The following is a 12,118-nucleotide window of genomic DNA, read 5'->3' as shown; positions in this document are numbered from 1 at the left end:
TGGAGATATTATGACTAATAAATGAGCACAAAGCATTCAGTTTAATCATTAAATTTAAACTTGAGAAAAAAAAACACAAGTTGTTTGTAGCTGGAAATATTGATTTTTGTTACACTGTAACTCAAGTTTCTGGCAGGGATACTATAAAATACAGTGACACAAGCAATGCTACTAAAGGCAATTAACACTTCCCATTTTTACTATTACCAGTGGAAACAAGAGTTTCTCTTCCTGGTTATGGGCCATTTGTGCTAGCTCTGTAAATTGTGGAACATATTTTGTTTTGTTTATGATACAGCTGCTGTGTATTCTTGACTGCTGACATAACATGAAAATTAGTGTCTCGTGCAAGAATGAGAGATGAGCCTGAAGTAAAAGGTCAGTTCTAAATCCAAACTGTCCCCAAATCAGGGGGCATTCCAGAGGTTTGGTTCAATCCATTAGAGAAATAGGGACAACACAAATCCAGTTTTTGAGCACAATTACTCAGTTAATGAATATTCCATCCCATATCTAGGTAATACTCTTTATAAATAGTGTAGAACATTTAGTATTTAGATATGTTAATATCATGGAAGAGAGATCATGGAAGAGAGAGGTTGTTGTTTAAATACCATTATAGAAAATTAGACATTTTGAACCAGATTCAGCTTTCAGTTACCCTGGTGTAATTCCAAAGAAGTTCCATTAACTTTACTTGAGATGCTCCTGAGTTATACAAGAGTAACAGTGCAGAATTTGGCACCCTCTATGTTCATCTATAACCTTATAATCAGTGGCAGCATTTATTTTGTGTTTAATTAAATAGAATGCTTCATGGCAAGAAATCAAGTACCTTCAAGTCTTACAATGATCCTAACTGTATGATATGTTTCACTGGAATCCTCTCTGATGTAATATTTTAGGTCTTATTGAAAAGGATGCAAGGTGTCTGCATATCAAGCCAGGGTAAAACCAACTCCCAACTGAGTTTTGTAATATCAATAATGGACATGAGTATTTACGGCTGAGACCTAGACTTCCAATTTGTCTTTAGAATTTGTGCCCACAGAAATGTAAATACAGGTTTTTGCATTCAGAAATGAATCTGGGGGTAAAAATCTTAGTAGATGCACATCTTACAACTTGCCCCTTATCCACAGTTAGATATTTCAGTAAGATTTTTACCAGAGATTATTTGCAGGCTCAGAGGGAGAGCAAGCCACTGAAAATTTGGTCTTTTAAATCAAAAGTGATCCTTTGTGTGCTTGTTTGCATATCAGTAGCAAGATTTAATTTCCAGCTCACAAGTATGTTGTCTAGAGATTACTTAGATCAGGGGTAGGCAACCTATGGCACACATGCCGAAGTTGGCACACAAGCTAATTTTCAGTGGCACTCACACTGCCCAGGTCCTGGCCACTGATCCAGGGGGCTCTGCATTTTAATTTAATTTTAAATGAAGCTTCTTAAACATTTTAAAAATCTTATTTACTTTACATACAACAATAGTTTAGTTATATATTATAGACTTAGAGATCTTCTAGAAATGTTAAAATGTATTACTGGTATGCAAAACCTTAAATCAGAGTGAATAAATGAAGACTTGGCACACCAATTCTGAAAGGTTGCCGACCCCTGACTTAGATAGTCCAACTCAACTGCTTATTCTGCCACGGCCATGTGAGTGTGTTTCTTTAATCTAAGCATGTTCAGAAGGACTATGTCTAGGATTAAGCCTATTCATTAAGTGCTACTATGGCTATTCGGTATTTAATATCTATAAAAATAAGTATATTAAATATTGGACCAGAGGCAATACTGGAGTAACTCCACTGACTCCAGTGAGATTATATCATAGAAGAATATGGCCTATTCTGATCATATATTTTGTATAAAAAATGAAATAATGTTATAAGAGAATTCTAAGGTAGCTGAGTGAAGCAGTCAAAAGTCTGGAAATGTCAATGCAGCCTTAGCTTTCCCTCTTGTAAATATGTAGGATGGTATAGATTTTATTATCATATACTGTACTGTTTTGCCCCCACAAGACCCCTGCCCTGTTTAGGGCTCTCTTCTACTCCTATTGTAATCAATAGGAGCAAAATCCTGATCCCACTGAAGTCAATGGAAGTTTTGCCATTGACTTCAGTGGAGTCAGTTTTACACCCTAGGAGTTTTCCTACTGAACATGATCGTGCCCTCAGTGCATAGGTTGGCTGTTTCTCAGTGAATGAGACAGATAAGTAAGATTATTTGTTATATTCATTATTCATTGTGTGATGCCTTGCCTCATTCATTGCATGCAGTCCAAATTCTGCATCATGGATTATCTGGAAATGACTGCCACCCTCCCGCTGCTTTGATGGCAGGAAGAGGGAAGGCAGCTACACTTGTAAGAAGATCAGATAGGGATATTATTTCTATAATTGAAATGACCCTCCTCAGAAAGAGTGACTTACTCAGGGCCAGCTCCAGGCCACAGTACGCCAAGCGTGTGCTTGGGGCGGCATGCCGCGGGGGGCACTCTGCTGCTTGCTGGTAGGGCGGCAGGCGGCTCCGGTGGACCTCCCGCAGGCATGCCTGTGGAGGGTCCGCTGGTCCGGTGGCTCCGGTGGAGCTTCCGCAGGCACGCCTGTGGGAGGTCCACTGGAGCCACAGGACCAGTGAGCGGCAGAGCGCACCCCCGCGGCATGCCGCCGTGCTTGGGGCGGCAAAATTGCTAGAGCCAGCCATGGACTTACTGTCTGACTTTGAAAGGCCTGGATGAGTGTACCATATCTTAACTGAGTAGTATCTGGATTCAGATGTCTGGGACATTTTATTATTTGTAGAGCTGAGATGAGTTATATAGACTGTTTAAATCCAAAACAAACAAAAATAACTTCATTTCAAAGACTAGTTAAGGTTGCTAGGTAACTAGATGATGGTCACTTACATATTTTACAGAATCAAGCACTTAGAAATAAGGAAAAGAGTAGTCAAGAAGATCAGAATTCTTTTTTTGCCCACATAATAAACAAATGGGATGCTTATCAAATATAAAGAAATGCTTAGATCACAATTTTACACAGCACAGCCTTCTGTCATTCTGAATAATGGTGAAGAGTACTTCATGAAAAATGATAGCATAATAAGTGTCTAATCTAAGGCTAGAACTTAGTCACTTGATTCTAGAGCCAGTGCCTGACAAACCTGACCACAATGCCTAGCAGCTATCACTGAACCACTCTGGCTTAGTTGCCCCATTCAAAAAAAAAAAGGTGGTAGCTAATGCTTTGCACTTATAACTTGTCTTGTCATCTGCAGATCTCAAAGTACTGTACAAAAGTTGAGAGGCACTATTGTTGCCATTTCATATTTGGCTTCCGAGCTGCTATTTTGAATCAATTCTATGAGAGACACTGTGGTCTAGTGGATCAGAGGGTTTACCCCTCATATTCACTGTTTTGTCCCATCTCTGATGCAGCTGCCTGTGTCACTTATATCAAATCACTTAAACTCTCTGAACCTCAATTACTCCTCCGAAGACCTGAACATAAGCCAAACGGGCATTTTGGTGGTGTATGCAGGAGGGATTATTTTACTACATCCTGTAGCTGTTTATTTTCATATTTGAAAATTATAGTAATATTTAACTGTTATGTACTAATACCTAGCTGTTCATCCAAGCAGACCTAGCTTGCTCACAAATAGAGCATTAATATATTATCTATCATTGTTATTTTTTTCTCTGTTTGCTTCACTGACACTCATGTTTAATTTACAGTTAATGATAGTTTCTTAAATATTATATTATTCTTCCCTTGAAAACAGCCTCTTATACAAACCATAGTCAAAAGGTATCTACTTCTCAAATGCTATGATGTAATGTAATAAAAGGACTGAAGGAAAAATTAAGACACAGAAAAATTAAAAGAGGAGCTGTGTTTGTCTTTTAATCTCAAAGATTTCATCCATCTAACCAAAATTTTCATAAAACATTGCAGCTGTCGATGAGACTTCACCTTAAAAATGTGAAAGCAGCAGAAATTCAATTTTTAGGAGGGTCAAAATTAGCCTTATAAATGGGATTGTGAAAGCTTAACTAATGAGAGGCTATCACCTCTCCATAATGAAATAGCACAAAGACTGTCATAGTCAAGATTTGAACCTGGCGTTCTAGCTAAAAATCCAAACCATGACCCCCCACAACTAAAAATACAGGCTTCTGTTGGTTGTGTTGAGAGAACAGCTGACAGCTATAGAAACACCCTCAATTCTTTCTGAGGTACAGGCAGGTAATATAGGACAACCTACTTAAACACAGTACCTGATCCTGCTTTCACTGATCTCAGTAGGAAGAAAACTCCCATCAACATCAGTAGAAGCAGGATTGGGCCCAAAAATTAGTAATAGATTTGCTTAATTTTAAACTGATCTCTTCAAATGTAGCCATGGGCATGAGGATATATATGGAAAGCTTGAAAAGATAGTAAGCTGTTTGAGCTGGAGGGAGGCAGAGAAATGTAAATTTCATTTTTAATGTCCTGTAACTCATAGACAATTTGACTGTTTCTCCAAAGTCTGAAGCTAACTATTCTCCTTTCCCTTCATAGTAAATCTGGCAATTTTCAGATCATATTTTATTTTCCAAGCCAAGATTTGGGGTTGGGGGAGCTAAAATAGGGCTTTATAATGGGAGTTGACTGCAATCATCTCTCCATAATTAAAGCAGACTTGAAAAAGGATTTTTTTCTCCTTGAACCACAACACCAGTATGGTCAAAATATTTGTTGATCTGACAAACCTTTGGCCTCCTAAAGAGTCCTGGCTTTAGAATATCATCCATTTAGAACTTTACCACTTTAAACTTCCTACGACCTCTTGGGAGCAGAACTAATGCTAAATGGCATTTGCTTACGCACCTGAAGTCTGTTAAGGCGATTAATTAAAAGTTTCTATTTCAGGTGCTAAATATAATGTCCCATATATAATACTGAGAATATTTTTTTCTTTTTCAAGCATCGCTGCCATTTTGTCAGCAATATTAATTATATTGTTTTATTGAAATCATTTGGATTAATTCATATCCATATTTTATTTGGCTTTCCTTTTGCAATAATGGAATTAACTAACCCAGTTTATAGATTGTTCTATTCTTTCTATAACTCCCATATAATCAAGTTCCATTTTTACTTTAGCTGCTAAATCTAGTGTAAGATTTTATGTTGGTGAGTGGATCACAGCTGGTACTGATCTGTCAGTCTTAATCTGTTGTCCTCCTTCCAGACATCCCATGCCTTGGAAGACATCTGAGAATTCTCCCAGTATGTTGCCTGTAGTCTCTGTGCTTAGTTCTGTGGTATTTACAACAAACTTCTTCTTATACCAGCTTCATGTCTTGGCACGTTTTTAATCCTAACAGAGGTGGTATATCTGTGTTTTCTGTATGGAAAGTCAAGTTATAGTGTTTTTTCAAATAAGCAGTATTAGTCACTGTGCGTGCCTTTGCCCTGGCATTTTATATCCTCCTGATAATTAGACAAGCTTTGCTTCAGATTTCTCCTGAGACTATTAAACATCTCTCATAAGTAGTATTTTTGGAGGTTACAAAATTTATGTATAATCTGTGCCAAATCCCCTTTATCTTCTGCCTCCTGTTCCTTTCCCCATGTAAAAACATTATTAACCAGCAGCACTCCTGGGCTTGCCACATGGAACACATCATTGCCTGCACTTTGGTGATTTTTCTGCAGCCTTCACAGTGATGTGAGAAATTTAAGTGTTGCTTAAGTAGATGCCGTTTTTTGCCTACAAGGTTTCTTTCCAAATCCAGCATACTCAGAGAAAATAAGTGCTCTTTTATTCATATAACATGACACGTGACAAACAGGGAAAATGTCTGTTTTTATTTCATATGAACATTGAGTGACTTGGCTTCCTTGTTCCAGTTGTCTACTGCTATCTGCTTGAATGCATCAAGCTATATGAAAGGAGGCTGTAAAGGACCTGGTAAAGGGCCAAGCAGGAGAGGTAAAACAATGCCACAGACTCTCAGGTACCCAGCTTCAAAGGAGTTAAGATAACAATGGCTGTGTTATCCACTGGGGGGACAAGTTACCTAGCTAGCTCCATCCAGGCTAGGATGTTTTACTCTTCCCAAGCCTAAACCTGAGATCTAAAAATACACTGACCAAATAAAAAGGTGCCTCTGGCAGAAAAGGACATGTGGTTTTTGTGAGCTGCCAGGATGGTAGTGGAAAGGTGGCAGTCTGACTGAGATACTCAGGGTATGTCTACACACCATCTGGGACCAAGCCTCCATCCTAGGCCCACAGAGTTGTGCTAGCAGGGCTTATGCTGGCACTCTAAAAATAGTTGTGTAGACATTGCAGCTCAGGGGTCTGAAGAATGAAAGAGAGAGAACCTGGGGTATTTTTGCCCCCCCATCCTTTTATAGTGAAGTCACCGTTTGAAATGCATTTTCCAGAGGATTATCCCTAGATAAAGTTCCTTTCCGCTATGAGGATGGTTTATTAAAATGTAAATCAGTCTGCCCCTGCCCCGCCTTATTGCCAAAGAATGGCCACTTGACAGGTGATTGCCAGTCAGCTTTGATGACACCTGGATAGAAGTGTTAGCTTGTCCTGTGTTTTTGAGGAACAGATTTACCCTCTTCCTAGACTTGTCTGGTAAACACATTTCAGTCATCACTTCTGTTTATGTTGTGTGACAGACCCAGACCAGTGGGGGACAGGAGTCTGGTAGAGGGCAAATATGCTGGTCACTGGGTGAGTAGTTTTCTGTTCTCTGAGTGACCAGAGCAGGGGCTGCACTAGAGTAATCAGGAACCTGCTAGACCAGTTAAGGCAGACAGGCTGATTAGAACACCTGCAGCCAATCAGGGCAGGCTAATCAGGGCACCTGGGTTTAAAAAGGAGCTAACTCCAGTCAGGGGGAGGGAGCCAGAGGAGAGGAAGTGTGTGTGAGGAGCTGGGAGCAAGAGGAACAAGGAGCTGAGAGTGAGAGGGTGTGCTGCTGGAGGACAAAGAAGTACAAGCGTTATCAGATACCAGGAGGAAGGTCCTGTGGTGAGGATAAAGAAGATATTTGGAGGAGGCCATGGGGAAGTAGCCCAGGAAGTTGTAGCTGTCATGCAGCTGTTACAGGAGGCACTATAGACAGCTGCAATCCACAGGGCCTTCGGCTGGAACCCAGCGTAGAGGGCGGGCCTGGGTTCCCCCCAAACCTCCCAACTCCTGATAAGACACAGGAAGAGTTGACCCAGACTGTGGGGAAGATCACTGAGGTGACCAAATCTGCCAATATGCGCAGGACCCACCAGAGTAGAGGAGGAACTTTGTCACAACCGGTGTCAGCAGTGGGATTTGGTGTGCACAGCGCGGCAGAAGAAGGAGGGTGATTAAAAAAAAAAAGAGAGAAGTTTTTTTTTTCCCCATCACAATGGATGACTTAGTACGGGTATTAATACAAGCTATGGCAGCCCAGCAGGAGGCTACCCATGTCCAGGCAGCTGCCCAGCAAGAGGCAGTACGGCTGCAGCAAGAGACTAATCGCCTGCTGATGGATCATGCTTCTCAAGACCAGGCTATGTTGCGGGAACTGGTAAACCAGGTAAAGACCCTTACAGAGCTGAACCTTGGCCGTGATGGGACGCAGATCATATGGGCCAGTCATTGGCTGCAGAAAATGACGTGGGAGGATGATGTAGAGGCATACCTTCTGGCCTTTGAGAGGACAGCCCTACGGGAGGCCTGACCTGGAGATCAGTGGTCTGGCATCCTTGCCCCATTACTGTGTGGGGAGGCCCAGAAGGCCTATTATGATCTGCCTGAAGAGACTGGAGCAGACTACCCCCAGCTGAAAGCAGAGATCCTGGCCACATCTGGGGTAACGACCGCAGTGCGGGCCCAGCGGTATCACAAGTGGAGGTACCAGGAAAACAAAACCCCACAGTCCCAATTGTATGACCTCATCCATCTCGCATGAAAGTAGTTGCGAACGGAGTCCGGAGTCCAGAAGAGATACTAGAGGTTCTGGTCATCGACTGATACATGAGGGGACTACCGCCAGACCTTCGTGCCTGAGTAAGCCAGAACAAACCCTCCACCTATGATGAGGTTGTTGCACTAGTAGAGAGGCAAAGGATGGCAAGGGAGCTGACCTGACCAGTTAAGGAAGAGGCACCCCGGGTTAAACTAACAGCACCAAGCCCTAGAGCTCAAGTGACTGGGCAACCAGGAGGACCCAGGTGGAAAAAGAGAGGGGCTGAAGGTTCACCAGAAGCCACAAAGAGTCGGAGCACTGAGGGAGAAGAGGATCATGATGTTAGATTGCCCAACCCAAGAGACCGGGGAATGCCTAGGGCTCCATACAGATGTGATGCCTGCAGGGAGTGGGGACATATAGCTGCAGTGTCCCAATGCTGAGGAGCCTATGCAGTGTAACCAGAGAAACTGGACAGACCCATGCTCCGTATTTCACCTTGTAGGGGTCTAACTAACCCCACATATGTACACCAGACCAGTAAAGCTAAATGGGTTAGAGACCACGGCACTGGTTGATTCGGGGAGTGCTATCACGCTTGTCTTGGGGAAGCTCGTGAAGTGTAGTCAGCTGCCGTGGGCTAAGCGTATGGGGAAAACATGCGTCCATGGGACAGTTGGTTATTACCCCACTATCCCAGTAAAACTTGAGATTCAGGGGAACACTACTGAGGTAGCAGCAGGTGTAGTCCCTAAACTCCCATACCTGGTGCTCATAGGGAGGGACTTCCCAGGGTTTGGAAACTTACTCCCAGTGGGAGGATTGGAGGAAAAGGGGAACCCTGAAGTTAGTGAGGCATCCACAGAAGACTGTCAACCCCAGTCTTCTCTGAAATATTCCCAGATTTATTTTCCCTTATCAGACAGGGTAGAAAGTCGAAAAGGGAAAGGAGGGCAGCTAAGGCCTTGGGAACCCGAATACTGACTCAAAGCCAGAGGATCGCTCTCGTAGGTAGGCGGACCCAAGCAGCTGAAAAGGAGGCCACCCAGGAGGGAGAAGCACCCGAGTCTGTCCCCCACCCTAACGCTTCTGAACCAGAAAGACTGAGGGGAAAAACAACTGAGGAGAGTTGGCAGTTTTTCAAAGGGACGCTATTAAGATCCCAAAAGCAAGTTATTCTGATGGTTAGGAAAGATAGAAAATGTGGCAAAAGACCACCTTGGCTTAAGCACGAGATCTTGCGTGACCTACAAAATAAAAAGGCGTCATATAAAAAATGGAAACTAGGTCAGATTACAAAGGATGAATATAGGCAAATAACACAGGAATGCAGAGGCAAGATTAGAAAGGCAAAGGCACAAAATGAGCTCAAACTAGCCATGGGAATAAAGGGAAACAAGAAGACTTTTTATCAATACATTAGAAGCAAGAGGAAGACCAAGGACAGGGTAGGCCCACTGCTCAGTGAGGAGGGGGAAACAGTAACGGGAGACTTGAAAATGGCAGAGATGCTTAATGACTTCTTTGTGTCGGTCTTCACTGAGAAGTCTGAAGGAATGTCCAATATAGGGAATGCTTATGGGAAGAGGGTAGGTTTAGAAGATAAAATAAAAAAAGAGCAAGTAAAAAATCACTTAGAAAAGTTAGATGCCTGCAAGTCACCAGGGCCTGATGAAATGCATCCTAGAATACTCAAGGAGTTAATAGAGGAGGTATCTGAGCCTCTAGCTATTTATCTTTGGGAAATCATGGGAGACGGGGGAGATTCCAGAAGACTGGAAAAGGGCAAATATAGTGCCCATCTATAAAAAGGGGAATAAAAACAACCCAGCAAACTACAGACCAGTTAGTTTAACTTCTGTGCCAGGGAAGATAATGGAGCAAGTAATTAAAGAAATCATCTGCAAACCCTTGGAAGGTGGTAAGGTGATAGGGAATAGCCAGCATGGATTTGTAAAGAACAAATCGTGTCAAACTAAACTGATAGCATTCTTTGATAGGATAACGAGCCTTGTGGATAAGGGAGAAGCGGTGGATGTGATATACCTAGACTTTAGTAAGGCATTTGATACAGTCTCGCATGATATTCTTATAGATAAACTAGGAAAGTACAATTTAGATGGGGCTACTATAAGGTGGGTGCATATCTGGCTGGATAACCATACTCAGAGAGTAGTTATTAATGGCTCCCACTCCTGCTGGAAAGGTATAACAAGTGGGGTTCCGCAGGGGTCTGTTTTGGGACCGGCTCTGTTCAATATTTTCATCAACGATTTAGATGTTGGCATAGAAAGTACGCTTATTAAGTTTGCGGATGATACCAAACTGGGAGGGATTGCAACTGCTTTGGAGGACAGGGTCAAAATTCAAAATGATCTGAACAAATTGGAGAAATGGTCTGAGGTAAACAGGATGAAATTCAATAAAGATAAATGCAAAGTGCTCCACTTAGGAAGGAACAATCAGTTTCACACATACAGAATGGGAAGAGACTGTCTAGGAAGGAGTATGGCAGAAAGAGATCTAGGGGTCATAGTAGACCACAAGCTTAATATGAGTCAACAGTGTGATACTGTTGCAAAAAAAGCAAACGTGATTCTGGGATGCATTAACAGGTGTGTTGTAAACAAGACACGAGAAGTCATTCTTCCGCTTTACTCTGCGCTGGTTAGGCCTCAACTGGAGTATTGTGTCCAGTTCTGGGTACCGCATTTCAAGAAAGATGTGGAGAAATTGGAGAGGGTCCAGAGAAGAGCAACAAGAATGATTAAAGGTCTTGAGAACATGACCTATGAAGGAAGGCTGAAGGAATTGGGTTTGTTTAGTTTGGAAAAGAGAAGACTGAGAGGGGACATGATAGCAGTTTTCAGGTATATAAAACGGTGTCATCAGGAGGAGGGAGAAAACTTGTTCACCTTAGCCTCCAAAGATAGAACAAGAAGCAATGGGCTTAAACTGCAGCAAGGGAGATTTAGGTTGGACATTAGGAAAAAGTTCCTAACTGTCAGGGTAATTAAACACTGGAATAGATTGCCTAGGGAAGTTGTGGAATCTCCATCTCTGGAGATATTTAAGAGTACGTTAGATAAATGTCTATTAGGGATGGTCTAGACAGTATTTGGTCCTGCCATGAGGGCAGGGGACTGGACTCGATGACCTCTCGAGGTCCCTTCCAGTCCTAGAGTCTATGAGTCTATGAGTAAGAGGCAACAGAGACTGGGCCCCTAGATCTTGGGCAGATTAGCCCCAGGAGAGGAAATTTTGGACAGGACGAGGCCGAAGACCCAAGGTACGACAACATTAGGAAGGAGGTGACTGAAATAGATGGGGTCCCCATGGAAGAGAAAACCCAGGAACCAGGACCCTACTTCATAATGAAGAAGAATCTCTTATACCGGGTTGCACCAGTACAGGGGCAGAAGGTACAGCAGATCTTAGTACCTCAAAAACATCAGAACGCTATATTAAGTTTTGCTCATAGTCATCTTTTTGGAGGGCATTTGGGGGTAAAGAAGACCCTGGCACGAGTCCTACGACGGTTCTTCTGGCCCGGAGTACATGAAGAAGTGTGGATGTACTGTGCGTCCTGCCCGGAGTGTCAGCTGCACAGTCCCCGTCCCCACCTGAGGGCACCTTTAGTAACTCTTCTCATCATAGAAGTCCCTTTGAGTGAATAGCCATGGACCTAGTGGGACCCCTGGAGAAGATGGCTTGGGGCCACCAATATATACTTGTTGCTTTGGACTATGCTACTCGCTACCCAGAAGCCGTCCCCGTGCAGAACACAGCCTCCAAAATGATAGCCAACGAGCTGGTGGGGATCTTTGCCCAAGTGGGGCTACCAAAGGAGATATTAACAGACCAAGGAACCCTATTTATGTCAAAACTAATGAAGGACCTCAGTATACTGCTCCATATACATACCCTGAGAACTTCAGTCTACCATCCGCAGACTGATGGATTGGTAGAAAGGTTTAACCAAACCCTCAAGGCTATGATACGGAAGGTGGTAAGTCGGGATGGGAAGGATTGGGACACCCTCTACCCTACCTTATGTTTGCTATCTGGGAGGTACCTCAGGCCTCAACTGTGTTTTCTCCCTTCGAGTTATTATACGGGCATCACCCCTGTGGCATACTAGACATCGCCA

The 12,118-nt window shown here is 42.8% G+C and overlaps 1 protein-coding gene across 7 annotated transcripts in view; it reads left to right on the top strand.

Moving 5' to 3' along the window:
• DLGAP2 (DLG associated protein 2) overlaps window positions 1-12,118 on the top strand; it is a 688,475-nt gene that overhangs the window by 446,112 nt on the left and 230,245 nt on the right. The window lies entirely within an intron of this gene.

This window comes from Gopherus flavomarginatus, chromosome 4, assembly GCF_025201925.1.
Source record: "Gopherus flavomarginatus isolate rGopFla2 chromosome 4, rGopFla2.mat.asm, whole genome shotgun sequence".
In the NCBI taxonomy this organism is placed as follows: domain Eukaryota; kingdom Metazoa; phylum Chordata; order Testudines; family Testudinidae; genus Gopherus; species Gopherus flavomarginatus.
This window is presented reverse-complemented; position numbering and strand designations above follow the sequence as displayed.